This window comes from Crinia signifera, unplaced genomic scaffold (genome assembly GCF_055691185.1).
Source record: "Crinia signifera unplaced genomic scaffold, ASM5569118v1 HAP2_SCAFFOLD_386, whole genome shotgun sequence".
In the NCBI taxonomy this organism is placed as follows: Eukaryota; Metazoa; Chordata; class Amphibia; order Anura; family Myobatrachidae; genus Crinia; species Crinia signifera.
Window position 1 is genome coordinate 32172 of NW_028142279.1, and position 18817 is coordinate 50988.

General features: G+C 40.3%; 1 long non-coding RNA gene across 1 annotated transcript in view; it reads right to left on the reverse strand.

Annotated features, from left to right (window-relative positions):
• Positions 1–2914: 2914 nt before the first annotated feature.
• Positions 2915–18817, reverse strand: part of LOC146055227 (uncharacterized) — a 45836-nt gene continuing 29933 nt past the window's right edge. Inside the window, exon 3 of the long non-coding RNA XR_014468535.1 lies at positions 2915–3083. This is a non-coding gene — a long non-coding RNA (uncharacterized LOC146055227). The remainder of the gene's footprint in view (positions 3084–18817) is intronic.

An 18817-nucleotide genomic window follows, 5' to 3' on the forward strand; every position in this document is an offset into this window, starting at 1 on the left:
GAAAAAAATATGTGGTTCCCGAAGGATAACAACTCCCTGCTGGCCAAGCTGCACTATTACACAAGGAGTGAGGGATCACCCAAATATTTTTTTACAGGTATTTCACTTCACCCACCTGCCTATCTATCTAATAATTTACAGTTGATCTACCCTCCCACCTACTTATCTGTCTATCTAATGAGTCACTATCTATCCACCTACCCAACAATACACCTACCCATTTATATACCTAACCATCTATCTATCTATCTACAGTTAATGTGCTCAGTGAAAAAAAATGTGGGTCCCGAAGGATAACAACTCCCTGCTGGCCAAGCTGCACTATTACACAAGGAGTGAGGGATCACCTACATATTTTTTTTACAGGTATTGCACTTCACCCACCCACCTATCTAATAATTTACCGTTTATCTACCCTCCCACCCACTTATCTGTCTATCTAATGATTAATTATCTATCCACCTAACCAACCACCCACCTACCCATTTATATACCTAACCATCTATCTATCTTTCTGTCTATCTATAGTTAATGCGCTCAGTGAAAATAATATGTGGGTCCCAAAGGATAACAACTCCCTGCTGGCCAAGCTGCACTATTACACAAGGAGTGAGGGATCACCCACATATTTTTTTTACAGGTATTGCACTTCACCCACCCACCTATCTCATAATTTACCATTTATCTACCCTCCCTCCCACTTATCTGTCTATCTAATGATTCACTATCTATCCACCTACCCAACCACACACCTACCCATGTATATACCTAACCATCTATCTATCTACAGTTAATGCGCTCAGTGAAAAAAATATGTGGGTCCCGAAGGATAACAACTCCCTGCTGGCCAAGCTGCACTATTACACAAGGAGTGAGGGATCACCCAAATATTTTTTTACAGGTATTTCACTTCACCCACCTGCCTATCTATCTAATAATTTACAATTGATCTACCCTCCCACCTACTTATCTGTCTAACTAATGAGTCACTATCTATCCACCTACCCAACCACACACCTACCCATTTATATACCTAACCATCTATCTATCTATCTACAGTTAATGTGCTCAGTGAAAACAAATGTGGGTCCCGAAGGATAACAACTCCCTGCTGGCCAAGCTGCACTATTACACAAGGAGTGAGGGATCACCTACATATTTTTTTTACAGGTATTGCACTTCACCCACCCACCTATCTATCTAATAATTTACCGTTTATCTACCCTCCCACCCACTTATCTGTCTATCTAATGATTAATTATCTATCCACCTAACCAACCACACACCTACCCATTTATATACCTAACCATCTATCTATCTTTCTGTCTATCAACAGTTAATGCGCTTAGTGAAAAAAATATGTGGTTCCCGAAGGATAACAACTCCCTGCTGGCCAAGCTGCACTATTACACAAGGAGTGAGGGATCACCCAAATATTTTTTTACAGGTATTTCACTTCACCCACCTGCCTATCTATCTAATAATTTACAGTTGATCTACCCTCCCACCTACTTATCTGTCTATCTAATGAGTCACTATCTATCCACCTACCCAACAATACACCTACCCATTTATATACCTAACCATCTATCTATCTATCTACAGTTAATGTGCTCAGTGAAAAAAAATGTGGGTCCCGAAGGATAACAACTCCCTGCTGGCCAAGCTGCACTATTACACAAGGAGTGAGGGATCACCTACATATTTTTTTTACAGGTATTGCACTTCACCCACCCACCTATCTAATAATTTACCGTTTATCTACCCTCCCACCCACTTATCTGTCTATCTAATGATTAATTATCTATCCACCTAACCAACCACCCACCTACCCATTTATATACCTAACCATCTATCTATCTTTCTGTCTATCTATAGTTAATGCGCTCAGTGAAAATAATATGTGGGTCCCAAAGGATAACAACTCCCTGCTGGCCAAGCTGCACTATTACACAAGGAGTGAGGGATCACCCACATATTTTTTTTACAGGTATTGCACTTCACCCACCCACCTATCTCATAATTTACCATTTATCTACCCTCCCTCCCACTTATCTGTCTATCTAATGATTCACTATCTATCCACATACCCAACCACACACCTACCCATTTATATACCTAACCATCTATCTATCTTTCTGTCTATCTACAGTTAATGCGCTCAGTGAAAAAAAAATGTGGGTCCCAAAGGATAACAACTCCCTGCTGGCCAAGCTGCACTATTACACAAGGAGTGAGGGATCACCCACATATTTTTTTTACAGGTATTGCACTTCACCCACCCACCTATCTATCTCATAATTTACCATTTATCTACCCTCCCTCCCACTTATCTGTCTATCTAATGATTCACTATCTATCCACATACCCAACCACACACCTACCCATTTATATACCTAACCATCTATCTATCTTTCTGTCTATCTACAGTTAATGCGCTCAGTGAAAAAAATATGTGGGTCCCGAAGGATAACAACTCCCTGCTGGCCAAGCTGCACTATTACACAAGGAGCGAGGGATCACCCCACATATGTTTTTACAGGTATTGCGCTTCCCCCCACCCACCTATCTAAGAGTTTAACATTTATCTACCCACCCATTTATCTAATGATTTACAAAATACCTACCTACCCACCTAAGGATCCCACCCTTCCTGTTGGTCAAGATGCCCTATTATACAAGGAGTGAGGGATCACCCACATATTTTTTGTGGGAGGTAGGGCACTGACTGAAATAAAAAGTGTGTTACTGAGTTCCCTTCCTTCACCTCCATGTCCGCCAAGCTGCCCTAGTGGACAGTGAAGGGGGAAGGTATGTTTATTTTTTACTCTTTTGATTTCTCTCTAGCTATCTCTATTTAACTGTACACTTAGTTATCACAATATACAATAATAGAAGAGTCCCTAGCGAGAACTCCTATTTGTGAATTTCAAATGTATACCAAAACATATTATCAGTAATTAATTTTCATTAATTACCTGACTTCGTTTTTGTTCGTTGACGTGAGGACAATTCTGCAGTCCAGGTCACCTCGCAGTAGTCGGCTGGTATGACCTCATCATCTGTTTTATGGAGAATTCTCACTTAAAAAATGAAAAGAGGCATGATAATATGTTCGCAGTATACAATGACCCTTAAGCCCTTTACACACTGGGAGTATAGGGGCCCCATCTATATAGTTAACTATATTAGTGGTTCCCCTATTCACACTGAATGAAATCGGTTACCGAAATCGTTCAGTGATGTCCCAGTGACCTGCTGAACATGCGGGTCATAGGCTATATGGCCAGAGTTGACCTGGATGTTCAAGTGAAGGCGGAGGTCGTTAATGATGCGCGGGAGCGCACATCATTACTGATATTGAGTATACACACAAGAGATTTTTTTTCAAAGAAAAGAGTTTGCTGAAAAATGCTCTTCTGAGTGATATCTTTTCATTTCTCGTGTAGCGTGTATGGGGCTTTAGAAAAGTGAGAGGGAGGGATCACCCACCTCTTTGTACATGCCTCTACTTTACAAATCAATGCAGCTATGATTTGTCTATTTAATGGATCATTTAGCATCTATCTACCTATCCAATAATTGACTAACACTGGGGCAGATGTATTAAACCTTAACAAGAGATAAATGCAAGGGTGATAAAGAGAGATAAACGTCCAGCCAATCAGCTCCTTACTGACTTTTTTTCAAACACAGCCTGTAATATGGCAGTTAGCAGGTGATTGGCTGGATGTTTATCTCTTATTATCATCCTTGCATTTATCTCTTGTTAAGACTTAATACATCTGCCCCTATGTACCTATCCAACCATCTATCTATCTATCTAATGAATTATCATCTATCTACCTACACAGCTATTCATCTATATGTCTATCTAATGATATACTATCTATCGGCCTGCCCACCTGTTTATCTGTATCTCTATTTATTTAATTACAGGTATTGCACAAGAAGTGAGGGATCACCCACATATTTTTTTACATGTATTGCACTTCACCCACCTATCTATCTAATAATTTATCATTTATCTACCCTCCCACCCACTTATCTGTCTATCTAATGAGTCACTATCTATCCACCAACCCAACCAAACATCTACCCGTTAATATACCTAAACATCTATCTATCTTTCTATCTATCTACAGTTAATGCGCTCAGTGAAAAAAATATGTGGGTCCCAAAGGATAACAACTCCCTGCTGGCCAAGCTGCACTATTACACAAGGAGTGAGGGATCACCCACATATTTTTTTACAGGTATTTCACTTCACCCACCTGCCTATCTATCTAATAATTTACAATTTATCTACCCTCCCACCCACTTATCTGTCTATCTAATGAGTCACTATCTATCCACCTACCCAACCATACACCTACCCATTTATATACCTAACCATCTATCTATCTTTCTGTCTATCAACAGTTAATGCGCTCAGTGAAAAAAATATGTGGGTCCCAAAGGATAACAACTCCCTGCTGGCCAAGCTGCACTATTACACAAGGAGTGAGGGATCACCCACATATTTTTTTACAGGTATTGCGCTTCACCCCCACCCGCCTACCTATCTAATAGTTTAACATTTATCTACCCACCCACTTATTTATCTATCTAATGATTCATTATCTACCTACCCACGCACCCACCCATTTATCTACCTATCTATCAACAGTTATTGCGCTCAGTTAAAAAAAATATGTGGGTCCCAAAGGATAACAACTCCCTGCTGGCCAAGCTGCACTATTACACAAGGAGTGAGGGATCACCCAAATATTTTTTTACAGGTATTTCACTTCACCCACCTGCCGATCTATCTAATAATTTACAATTTATCTACCCTCCCACCCACTTATCTGTCTATCTAATGAGTCACTATCTATCCACCTACCCAACCACACACCTACCCATGTATATACCTAACCATCTATCTATCTACAGTTAATGCGCTCAGTGAAAAAAATATGTGGGTCCCGAAGGATAACAACTCCCTGCTGGCCAAGCTGCACTATTACACAAGGAGTGAGGGATAACCCAAATATTTTTTTACAGGTATTTCACTTCACCCACCTGCCTATCTATCTAATAATTTACAATTGATCTACCCTCCCACCTACTTATCTGTCTAACTAATGAGTCACTATCTATCCACCTACCCAACCACACACCTACCCATTTATATACCTAACCATCTATCTATCTATCTACAGTTAATGTGCTCAGTGAAAAAAATATGTGGGTCCCGAAGGATAACAACTCCCTGCTGGCCAAGCTGCACTATTACACAAGGAGTGAGGGATCACCTACATATTTTTTTTACAGGTATTGCACTTCACCCACCCACCTATCTATCTAATAATTTACCGTTTATCTACCCTCCCACCCACTTATCTGTCTATCTAATGAGTCACTATCTATCCACCTACCCAACCACACATCTACCCGTTAATATACCTAAACATCTATCTATCTTTCTTTCTGTCTATCAACAGTTAATGCGCTCAGTGAAAAAAATATGTGGGTCCCAAAGGATAACAACTCCCTGCTGGCCAAGCTGCACTATTACACAAGGAGTGAGGGATCACACACATAGTTTTTTTACAGGTATTGCACTTCACCCACCCACCTATCTATCTAATAATTTACCGTTTATCTACCCTCCCACCCACTTATCTGTCTATCTAATGATTAATTATCTATCCACCTAACCAACCACACACCTACCCATTTATATACCTAACCATCTATCTATCTTTCTGTCTATCAACAGTTAATGCGCTCAGTAAAAAAAATATGTGGTTCCCGAAGGATAACAACTCCCTGCTGGCCAAGCTGCACTATTACACAAGGAGTGAGGGATCACCCAAATATTTTTTTACAGGTATTTCACTTCACCCACCTGCCTATCTATCTAATAATTTACAGTTGATCTACCCTCCCACCTACTTATCTGTCTATATAATGAGTCACTATCTATCCACCTACCCAACAATACACCTACCCATTTATATACCTAACCATCTATCTATCTATCTACAGTTAATGTGCTCAGTGAAAAAAAATGTGGGTCCCGAAGGATAATAACTCCCTGCTGGCCAAGCTGCACTATTACACAAGGAGTGAGGGATCACCCACATATTTTTTTTACAGGTATTATGCTTCACCCCCACCCCCCTACCTATCTAATAGTTTAACATTTATCTACCCACCCACTCATTTATCTATCTAATGATTCACTATCTACCTACCCACGCACTCACCCACCCATTTATCTACCTATCTATCTACAGTTAATACACTCAGTGAAAAAAAAAATGTGGGTCCCAAAGGATAACAACTCCCTGCTGGCCAAGCTGCACTATTACACAAGGAGTGAGGGATCACCCACATATTTTTTTACATGTATTGCACTTCACCCACCTATCTATCTAATAATTTATCATTTATCTACCCTCCCACCCACTTATCTGTCTATCTAATGAGTCACTATCTATCCACCAACCCAACCAAACATCTACCCGTTAATATACCTAAACATCTATCTATCTTTCTATCTATCCACAGTTAATGCGCTCAGTGAAAAAAATATGTGGGTCCCAAAGGATAACAACTCCCTGCTGGCCAAGCTGCACTATTACACAAGGAGTGAGGGATCACCCACATATTTTTTTACAGGTATTTCACTTCACCCACCTGCCTATCTATCTAATAATTTACAATTTATCTACCCTCCCACCCACTTATCTGTCTATCTAATGAGTCACTATCTATCCACCTACCCAACCATACACCTACCCATTTATATACCTAACCATCTATCTATCTTTCTGTCTATCAACAGTTAATGCGCTCAGTGAAAAAAATATGTGGGTCCCAAAGGATAACAACTCCCTGCTGGCCAAGCTGCACTATTACACAAGGAGTGAGGGATCACCCACATATTTTTTTACAGGTATTGCGCTTCACCCCCACCCGCCTACCTATCTAATAGTTTAACATTTATCTACCCACCCACTTATTTATCTATCTAATGATTCATTATCTACCTACCCACGCACCCACCCATTTATCTACCTATCTATCAACAGTTATTGCGCTCAGTTAAAAAAAATATGTGGGTCCCAAAGGATAACAACTCCCTGCTGGCCAAGCTGCACTATTACACAAGGAGTGAGGGATCACCCAAATATTTTTTTACAGGTATTTCACTTCACCCACCTGCCGATCTATCTAATAATTTACAATTTATCTACCCTCCCACCCACTTATCTGTCTATCTAATGAGTCACTATCTATCCACCTACCCAACCACACACCTACCCATGTATATACCTAACCATCTATCTATCTACAGTTAATGCGCTCAGTGAAAAAAATATGTGGGTCCCGAAGGATAACAACTCCCTGCTGGCCAAGCTGCACTATTACACAAGGAGTGAGGGATAACCCAAATATTTTTTTACAGGTATTTCACTTCACCCACCTGCCTATCTATCTAATATTTTACAATTGATCTACCCTCCCACCTACTTATCTGTCTAACTAATGAGTCACTATCTATCCACCTACCCAACCACACACCTACCCATTTATATACCTAACCATCTATCTATCTATCTACAGTTAATGTGCTCAGTGAAAAAAATATGTGGGTCCCGAAGGATAACAACTCCCTGCTGGCCAAGCTGCACTATTACACAAGGAGTGAGGGATCACCTACATATTTTTTTTACAGGTATTGCACTTCACCCACCCACCTATCTATCTAATAATTTACCGTTTATCTACCCTCCCACCCACTTATCTGTCTATCTAATGAGTCACTATCTATCCACCTACCCAACCACACATCTACCCGTTAATATACCTAAACATCTATCTATCTTTCTTTCTGTCTATCAACAGTTAATGCGCTCAGTGAAAAAAATATGTGGGTCCCAAAGGATAACAACTCCCTGCTGGCCAAGCTGCACTATTACACAAGGAGTGAGGGATCACACACATAGTTTTTTTACAGGTATTGCACTTCACCCACCCACCTATCTATCTAATAATTTACCGTTTATCTACCCTCCCACCCACTTATCTGTCTATCTAATGATTAATTATCTATCCACCTAACCAACCACACACCTACCCATTTATATACCTAACCATCTATCTATCTTTCTGTCTATCAACAGTTAATGCGCTCAGTAAAAAAAATATGTGGTTCCCGAAGGATAACAACTCCCTGCTGGCCAAGCTGCACTATTACACAAGGAGTGAGGGATCACCCAAATATTTTTTTACAGGTATTTCACTTCACCCACCTGCCTATCTATCTAATAATTTACAGTTGATCTACCCTCCCACCTACTTATCTGTCTATATAATGAGTCACTATCTATCCACCTACCCAACAATACACCTACCCATTTATATACCTAACCATCTATCTATCTATCTACAGTTAATGTGCTCAGTGAAAAAAAATGTGGGTCCCGAAGGATAATAACTCCCTGCTGGCCAAGCTGCACTATTACACAAGGAGTGAGGGATCACCCACATATTTTTTTTACAGGTATTATGCTTCACCCCCACCCCCCTACCTATCTAATAGTTTAACATTTATCTACCCACCCACTCATTTATCTATCTAATGATTCACTATCTACCTACCCACGCACTCACCCACCCATTTATCTACCTATCTATCTACAGTTAATACACTCAGTGAAAAAAAAAATGTGGGTCCCAAAGGATAACAACTCCCTGCTGGCCAAGCTGCACTATTACACAAGGAGTGAGGGATCACCCACATATTTTTTTTACAGGTATTGCACTTCACCCACCCACCTATCTAATAATTTACCATTTATCTACCCTCCCACCCACTTATCTGTCTATATAATGAGTCACTATCTATCCACCTACCCAACCACACATCTACCCGTTAATATACCTAAACATCTATCTATCTTTCTATCTATCTACAGTTAATGCGCTCAGTGAAAAAAATATGTGGGTCCCAGAGGATAACAACTCCCTGCTGGCCAAGCTGCACTATTACACAAGGAGTGAGGGATCACCCAAATATTTTTTTACAGGTATTTCACTTCACCCACCTGCCTATCTATCTAATAATTTACAATTGATCTACCCTCCCACCTACTTATCTGTCTATCTAATGAGTCACTATCTATCCACCTACCCAACCACACACCTACCCATTTATATACCTAACCATCTATCTATCTTTCTGTCTATCAACAGTTAATGCGCTCAGTGAAAAAAATACGTGGGTCCCAAAGGATAACAACTCCCTGCTGGCCAAGCTGCACTATTACACAAGGAGTGAGGAATCACCCACATATTTTTTTTACAGGTATTGCACTTCACCCACCCACCTATCTATCTAATAATTTACCGTTTATCTACCCTCCCACCCACTTATCTTTCTATCTAATGATTAATTATCTATCCACCTAACCAACCACCCACCTACCCATTTATATACCTAACCATCTATCTAACTTTCTGTCTATCAACAGTTAATGCACTCAGTGAAAAAAATATGTGGGTCCCGAAGGATAACAACTCCCTGCTGGCCAAGCTGCACTATTACACAAGGAGTGAGGGATCACCCACATATTTTTTTACAGGTATTGCACTTCACCCACCTATCTATATAATAATGTACCATTTATCTACCCTCCCACCCACTTATCTGTCTATCTTATGATTCACTATCTATCCACCTACCCAACCACACACCTACCCATTTATATACCTAACAATCTATCTATCTTTCTATCTATCTACAGTTAATGCGCTCAGTCAAAAAAATATGTGGGTCCCAAAGGATAACAACTCCCTGCTGGCCAAGCTGCACTATTACACAAGAAGTGAGGGATCACCCACATATTTTTTTACAGGTATTGCACTTCACCCACCCACCTATCTAATAATTTATCATTTATCTACCCTCCCGCCCACTTATCTGTCTATCTTATGATTGATTCACTATCTATCCACCTACCCAACCACACACCTACCCATTTATATACCTAACAATCTATCTTTCTATCTATCTATAGTTAATGCGCTCAGTGAAAATAATATGTGGGTCCCAAAGGATAACAACTCCCTGCTGGCCAAGCTGCACTATTACACAAGGAGTGAGGGATCACCCAAATATTTTTTTTACAGGTATTGCACTTCACCCACCCACCTATCTATCTAATAATTTACCGTTTATCTACCCTCCCACCCACTTATCTTTCTATCTAATGATTAATTATCTATCCACCTAACCAACCACCCACCTACCCATTTATATACCTAACCATCTATCTAACTTTCTGTCTATCAACAGTTAATGCACTCAGTGAAAAAAATATGTGGGTCCCGAAGTATAACAACTCCCTGCTGGCCAAGCTGCACTATTACACAAGGAGTGAGGGATCACCCAAATATTTTTTTACAGGTATTTCACTTCACCCACCTGCCTATCTATCTAATAATTTACAGTTGATCTACCCTCCCACCTACTTATCTGTCTATCTAATGAGTCACTATCTATCCACCTACCCAACAATACACCTACCCATTTATATACCTAACTATCTATCTATCTACAGTTAATGCGCTCAGTGAAAAAAAATGTGGGTCCCGAAGGATAACAACTCCCTGCTGGCCAAGCTGCACTATTACACAAGGAGTGAGGGATCACCCACATATTTTTTTTTTACAGGTATTGTGCTTCACCCCCACCCCCCTACCTATCTAATAGTTTAACATTTATCTACCCACCCACTCATTTATCTATCTAATGATTCACTATCTACCTACCCACGCACTCACCCACCCATGTATCTACCTATCTATCTACAGTTAATACACTCAGTGAAAAAAAAATGTGGGTCCCAAAGGATAACAACTCCCTGCTGGCCAAGCTGCACTATTACACAAGGAGTGAGGGATCACCCACATATTTTTTTTACAGGTATTGCACTTCACCCACCCACCTATCTAATAATTTACCATTTATCTACCCTCCCACCCACTTATCTGTCTATCTAATGAGTCACTATCTATCCACCTACCCAACCACACATCTACCCGTTAATATACCTAAACATCTATCTATCTTTCTATCTATCTACAGTTAATGCGCTCAGTGAAAAAAATATGTGGGTCCCAGAGGATAACAACTCCCTGCTGGCCAAGCTGCACTATTACACAAGGAGTGAGGGATCACCCAAATATTTTTTTACAGGTATTTCACTTCACCCACCTGCCTATCTATCTAATAATTTACAATTGATCTACCCTCCCACCTACTTATCTGTCTATCTAATGAGTCACTATCTATCCACCTACCCAACCACACACCTACCCATTTATATACCTAACCATCTATCTATCTTTCTGTCTATCAACAGTTAATGCGCTCAGTGAAAAAAATACGTGGGTCCCAAAGGATAACAACTCCCTGCTGGCCAAGCTGCACTATTACACAAGGAGTGAGGGATCACCCAAATATTTTTTTACAGGTATTTCACTTCACCCACCTGCCTATCTATCTAATAATTTACAGTTGATCTACCCTCCCACCTACTTATCTGTCTATCTAATGAGTCACTATCTATCCACCTACCCAACAATACACCTACCCATTTATATACCTAACTATCTATCTATCTACAGTTAATGTGCTCAGTGAAAAAAAATGTGGGTCCCGAAGGATAACAACTCCCTGCTGGCCAAGCTGCACTATTACACAAGGAGTGAGGGATCACCCACATATTTTTTTTTTACAGGTATTGTGCTTCACCCCCACCCCCCTACCTATCTAATAGTTTAACATTTATCTACCCACCCACTCATTTATCTATCTAATGATTCACTATCTACCTACCCACGCACTCACCCACCCATTTATCTACCTATCTATCTACAGTAAATACACTCAGTGAAAAAAAAAATGTGGGTCCCAAAGGATAAAAACTCCCTGCTGGCCAAGCTGCACTATTACACAAGGAGTGAGGGATCACCCACATATTTTTTTTACAGGTATTGCACTTCACCCACCCACCTATCTAATAATTTACCATTTATCTACCCTCCCACCCACTTATCTGTCTATCTAATGAGTCACTATCTATCCACCTACCCAACCACACATCTACCCGTTAATATACCTAAACATCTATCTATCTTTCTATCTATCTACAGTTAATGCGCTCAGTGAAAAAAATATGTGGGTCCCAGAGGATAACAACTCCCTGCTGGCCAAGCTGCACTATTACACAAGGAGTGAGGGATCACCCAAATATTTTTTTACAGGTATTTCACTTCACCCACCTGCCTATCTATCTAATAATTTACAATTGATCTACCCTCCCACCTACTTATCTGTCTATCTAATGAGTCACTATCTATCCACCTACCCAACCACACACCTACCCATTTATATACCTAACCATCTATCTATCTTTCTGTCTATCAACAGTTAATGCGCTCAGTGAAAAAAATACGTGGGTCCCAAAGGATAACAACTCCCTGCTGGCCAAGCTGCACTATTACACAAGGAGTGAGGGATCACCCACATATTTTTTTTACAGGTATTGCACTTCACCCACCCACCTATCTATCTAATAATTTACCGTTTATCTACCCTCCCACCCACTTATCTTTCTATCTAATGATTAATTATCTATCCACCTAACCAACCACCCACCTACCCATTTATATACCTAACCATCTATCTAACTTTCTGTCTATCAACAGTTAATGCACTCAGTGAAAAAAATATGTGGGTCCCGAAGGATAACAACTCCCTGCTGGCCAAGCTGCACTATTACACAAGGAGTGAGGGATCACCCACATATTTTTTTACAGGTATTGCACTTCACCCACCTATCTATATAATAATGTACCATTTATCAGCCCTCCCACCCACTTATCTGTCTATCTTATGATTCACTATCTATCCACCTACCCAACCACACACCTACCCATTTATATACCTAACAATCTATCTATCTTTCTATCTATCTACAGTTAATGCGCTCAGTCAAAAAAATATGTGGGTCCCAAAGGATAACAACTCCCTGCTGGCCAAGCTGCACTATTACACAAGGAGTGAGGGATCACCCACATATTTTTTTTACAGGTATTGCACTTCACCCACCCACCTATCTATCTAATAATTTACCGTTTATCTACCCTCCCACCCACTTATCTTTCTATCTAATGATTAATTATCTATCCACCTAACCAACCACCCACCTACCCATTTATATACCTAACCATCTATCTAACTTTCTGTCTATCAACAGTTAATGCACTCAGTGAAAAAAATATGTGGGTCCCGAAGGATAACAACTCCCTGCTGGCCAAGCTGCACTATTACACAAGAAGTGAGGGATCACCCACATATTTTTTTACAGGTATTGCACTTCACCCACCTATCTAATAATTTATCATTTATCTACCCTCCCGCCCACTTATCTGTCTATCTTATGATTCACTATCTATCCACCTACCCAACCACACACCTACCCATTTATATACCTAACAATCTATCTTTCTATCTATCTATAGTTAATGCGCTCAGTGAAAATAATATGTGGGTCCCAAAGGATAACAACTCCCTGCTGGCCAAGCTGCACTATTACACAAGGAGTGAGGGATCACCCACATATTTTTTTTACAGGTATTGCACTTCACCCACCCACCTATCTATCTCATAATTTACCATTTATCTACCCTCCCTCCCACTTATCTGTCTATCTAATGATTCACTATCTATCCACATACCCAACCACACACCTACCCATTTATATACCTAACCATCTATCTATCTTTCTGTCTATCTACAGTTAATGCGCTCAGTGAAAAAAATATGTGGGTCCCGAAGGATAACAACTCCCTGCTGGCCAAGCTGCACTATTACACAAGGAGTGAGGGATCACCCACATATTTTTTTACAGGTATTGCGCTTCACCCCCACCCGCCTACCTATCTAATAGTTTAACATTTATCTACCCACCCACTTATTTATCTATCTAATGATTCACTATCTACCTACCCACGCACCCACCCATTTATCTACCTATCTATCAACAGTTATTGCGCTCAGTTAAAAAAAATATGTGGGTCCCAAAGGATTACAACTCCGTGCTGGCCAAGCTGCACTATTACACAAGGAGTGAGGGATCACCCAAATATTTTTTTTACAGGTATTTCACTTCACCCACCTGCCGATCTATCTAATAATTTACAATTTATCTACCCTCCCACCCACTTATCTGTCTATCTAATGAGTCACTATCCACCTACCCAACCACACACCTACCCATGTATATACCTAACCATCTATCTATCTATCTACAGTTAATGCGCTCAGTGAAAAAAATATGTGGGTCCCGAAGGATAACAACTCCCTGCTGGCCAAGCTGCACTATTACACAAGGAGTGAGGGATCACCCACATATTTTTTTACAGGTATTGCGCTTCACCCCCACCCGCCTACCTATCTAATAGTTTAACATTTATCTACCCACCCACTTATTTATCTATCTAATGATTCACTATCTACCTACCCACGCACCCACCCATTTATCTACCTATCTATCAACAGTTATTGCGCTCAGTTAAAAAAAATATGTGGGTCCCAAAGGATTACAACTCCCTGCTGGCCAAGCTGCACTATTACACAAGGAGTGAGGGATCACCCAAATATTCTTTTTACAGGTATTTCACTTCACCCACCTGCCGATCTATCTAATAATTTACAATTTATCTACCCTCCCACCCACTTATCTGTCTATCTAATGAGTCACTATCCACCTACCCAACCACACACCTACAAATGTATATACCTAACCATCTATCTATCTACAGTTAATGCACTCAGTGAAAAAAATATGTGGGTCCCGAAGGATAACAACTCCCTGCTGGCCAAGCTGCACTATTACACAAGGAGTGAGGGATCACCCAAATATTTTTTTACAGGTATTTCACTTCACCCACCTGCCTATCTATCTAATAATTTACAGTTGATCTACCCTCCCACCTACTTATCTGTCTATCTAATGAGTCACTATCTATCCACCTACCCAACAATACACCTACCCATTTATATACCTAACTATCTATCTATCTACAGTTAATGTGCTCAGTGAAAAAAAATGTGGGTCCCGAAGGATAACAACTCCCTGCTGGCCAAGCTGCACTATTACACAAGGAGTGAGGGATCACCCAAATATTTTTTTACAGGTATTTCACTTCACCCACCTGCCTATCTATCTAATAATTTACAGTTGATCTACCCTCCCACCTACTTATCTGTCTATCTAATGAGTCACTATCTATCCACCTACCCAACAATACACCTACCCATTTATATACCTAACTATCTATCTATCTACAGTTAATGTGCTCAGTGAAAAAAAATGTGGGTCCCGAAGGATAACAACTCCCTGCTGGCCAAGCTGCACTATTACACAAGGAGTGAGGGATCACCCACATATTTTTTTTTTACAGGTATTGTGCTTCACCCCCACCCCCCTACCTATCTAATAGTTTAACATTTATCTACCCACCCACTCATTTATCTATCTAATGATTCACTATCTACCTACCCACGCACTCACCCACCCATTTATCTACCTATCTATCTACAGTTAATACACTCAGTGAAAAAAAAAATGTGGGTCCCAAAGGATAAAAACTCCCTGCTGGCCAAGCTGCACTATTACACAAGGAGTGAGGGATCACCCACATATTTTTTTTACAGGTATTGCACTTCACCCACCCACCTATCTAATAATTTACCATTTATCTACCCTCCCACCCACTTATCTGTCTATCTAATGAGTCACTATCTATCCACCTACCCAACCACACATCTACCCGTTAATATACCTAAACATCTATCTATCTTTCTATCTATCTACAGTTAATGCGCTCAGTGAAAAAAATATGTGGGTCCCAGAGGATAACAACTCCCTGCTGGCCAAGCTGCACTATTACACAAGGAGTGAGGGATCACCCAAATATTTTTTTACAGGTATTTCACTTCACCCACCTGCCTATCTATCTAATAATTTACAATTGATCTACCCTCCCACCTACTTATCTGTCTATCTAATGAGTCACTATCTATCCACCTACCCAACCACACACCTACCCATTTATATACCTAACCATCTATCTATCTTTCTGTCTATCAACAGTTAATGCGCTCAGTGAAAAAAATACGTGGGTCCCAAAGGATAACAACTCCCTGCTGGCCAAGCTGCACTATTACACAAGGAGTGAGGGATCACCCACATATTTTTTTTACAGGTATTGCACTTCACCCACCCACCTATCTATCTAATAATTTACCGTTTATCTACCCTCCCACCCACTTATCTTTCTATCTAATGATTAATTATCTATCCACCTAACCAACCACCCACCTACCCATTTATATACCTAACCATCTATCTAACTTTCTGTCTATCAACAGTTAATGCACTCAGTGAAAAAAATATGTGGGTCCCGAAGGATAACAACTCCCTGCTGGCCAAGCTGCACTATTACACAAGGAGTGAGGGATCACCCACATATTTTTTTACAGGTATTGCACTTCACCCACCTATCTATATAATAATGTACCATTTATCAGCCCTCCCACCCACTTATCTGTCTATCTTATGATTCACTATCTATCCACCTACCCAACCACACACCTACCCATTTATATACCTAACAATCTATCTATCTTTCTATCTATCTACAGTTAATGCGCTCAGTCAAAAAAATATGTGGGTCCCAAAGGATAACAACTCCCTGCTGGCCAAGCTGCACTATTACACAAGGAGTGAGGGATCACCCACATATTTTTTTTACAGGTATTGCACTTCACCCACCCACCTATCTATCTAATAATTTACCGTTTATCTACCCTCCCACCCACTTATCTTTCTATCTAATGATTAATTATCTATCCACCTAACCAACCACCCACCTACCCATTTATATACCTAACCATCTATCTAACTTTCTGTCTATCAACAGTTAATGCACTCAGTGAAAAAAATATGTGGGTCCCGAAGGATAACAACTCCCTGCTGGCCAAGCTGCACTATTACACAAGAAGTGAGGGATCACCCACATATTTTTTTACAGGTATTGCACTTCACCCACCCACCTATCTAATAATTTATCATTTATCTACCCTCCCGCCCACTTATCTGTCTATCTTATGATTCACTATCTATCCACCTACCCAACCACACACCTACCCATTTATATACCTAACAATCTATCTTTCTATCTATCTATAGTTAATGCGCTCAGTGAAAATAATATGTGGGTCCCAAAGGATAACAACTCCCTGCTGGCCAAGCTGCACTATTACACAAGGAGTGAGGGATCACCCACATATTTTTTTTACAGGTATTGCACTTCACCCACCCACCTATCTATCTCATAATTTACCATTTATCTACCCTCCCTCCCACTTATCTGTCTATCTAATGATTCACTATCTATCCACATACCCAACCACACACCTACCCATTTATATACCTAACCATCTATCTATCTTTCTGTCTATCTACAGTTAATGCGCTCAGTGAAAAAAATATGTGGGTCCCGAAGGATAACAACTCCCTGCTGGCCAAGCTGCACTATTACACAAGGAGTGAGGGATCACCCACATATTTTTTTACAGGTATTGCGCTTCACCCCCACCCGCCTACCTATCTAATAGTTTAACATTTATCTACCCACCCACTTATTTATCTATCTAATGATTCACTATCTACCTACCCACGCACCCACCCATTTATCTACCTATCTATCAACAGTTATTGCGCTCAGTTAAAAAAAATATGTGGGTCCCAAAGGATTACAACTCCCTGCTGGCCAAGCTGCACTATTACACAAGGAGTGAGGGATCACCCAAATATTTTTTTTACAGGTATTTCACTTCACCCACCTGCCGATCTATCTAATAATTTACAATTTATCTACCCTCCCACCCACTTATCTGTCTATCTAATGAGTCACTATCCACCTACCCAACCACACACCTACCCATGTATATACCTAACCATCTATCTATCTATCTACAGTTAATGCGCTCAGTGAAAAAAATATGTGGGTCCCGAAGGATAACAACTCCCTGCTGGCCAAGCTGCACTATTACACAAGGAGTGAGGGATCACCCACATATTTTTTTACAGGTATTGCGCTTCACCCCCACCCGCCTACCTATCTAATAGTTTAACATTTATCTACCCACCCACTTATTTATCTATCTAATGATTCACTATCTACCTACCCACGCACCCACCCATTTATCTACCTATCTATCAACAGTTATTGCGCTCAGTTAAAAAAAATATGTGGGTCCCAAAGGATTACAACTCCCTGCTGGCCAAGCTGCACTATTACACAAGGAGTGAGGGATCACCCAAATATTCTTTTTACAGGTATTTCACTTCACCCACCTGCCGATCTATCTAATAATTTACAATTTATCTACCCTCCCACCCACTTATCTGTCTATCTAATGAGTCACTATCCACCTACCCAACCACACACCTACCCATGTATATACCTAACCATCTATCTATCTACAGTTAATGCGCTCAGTGAAAAAAATATGTGGGTCCCGAAGGATAACAACTCCCTGCTGGCCAAGCTGCACTATTACACAAGGAGTGAGGGATCACCCACATATTTTTTTTACAGGTATTGCACTTCACCCACCCACCTATCTATCTAATAATTTTAAAATTATCTACCCTCCCACCCACTTATCTGTCTATCTAATGAG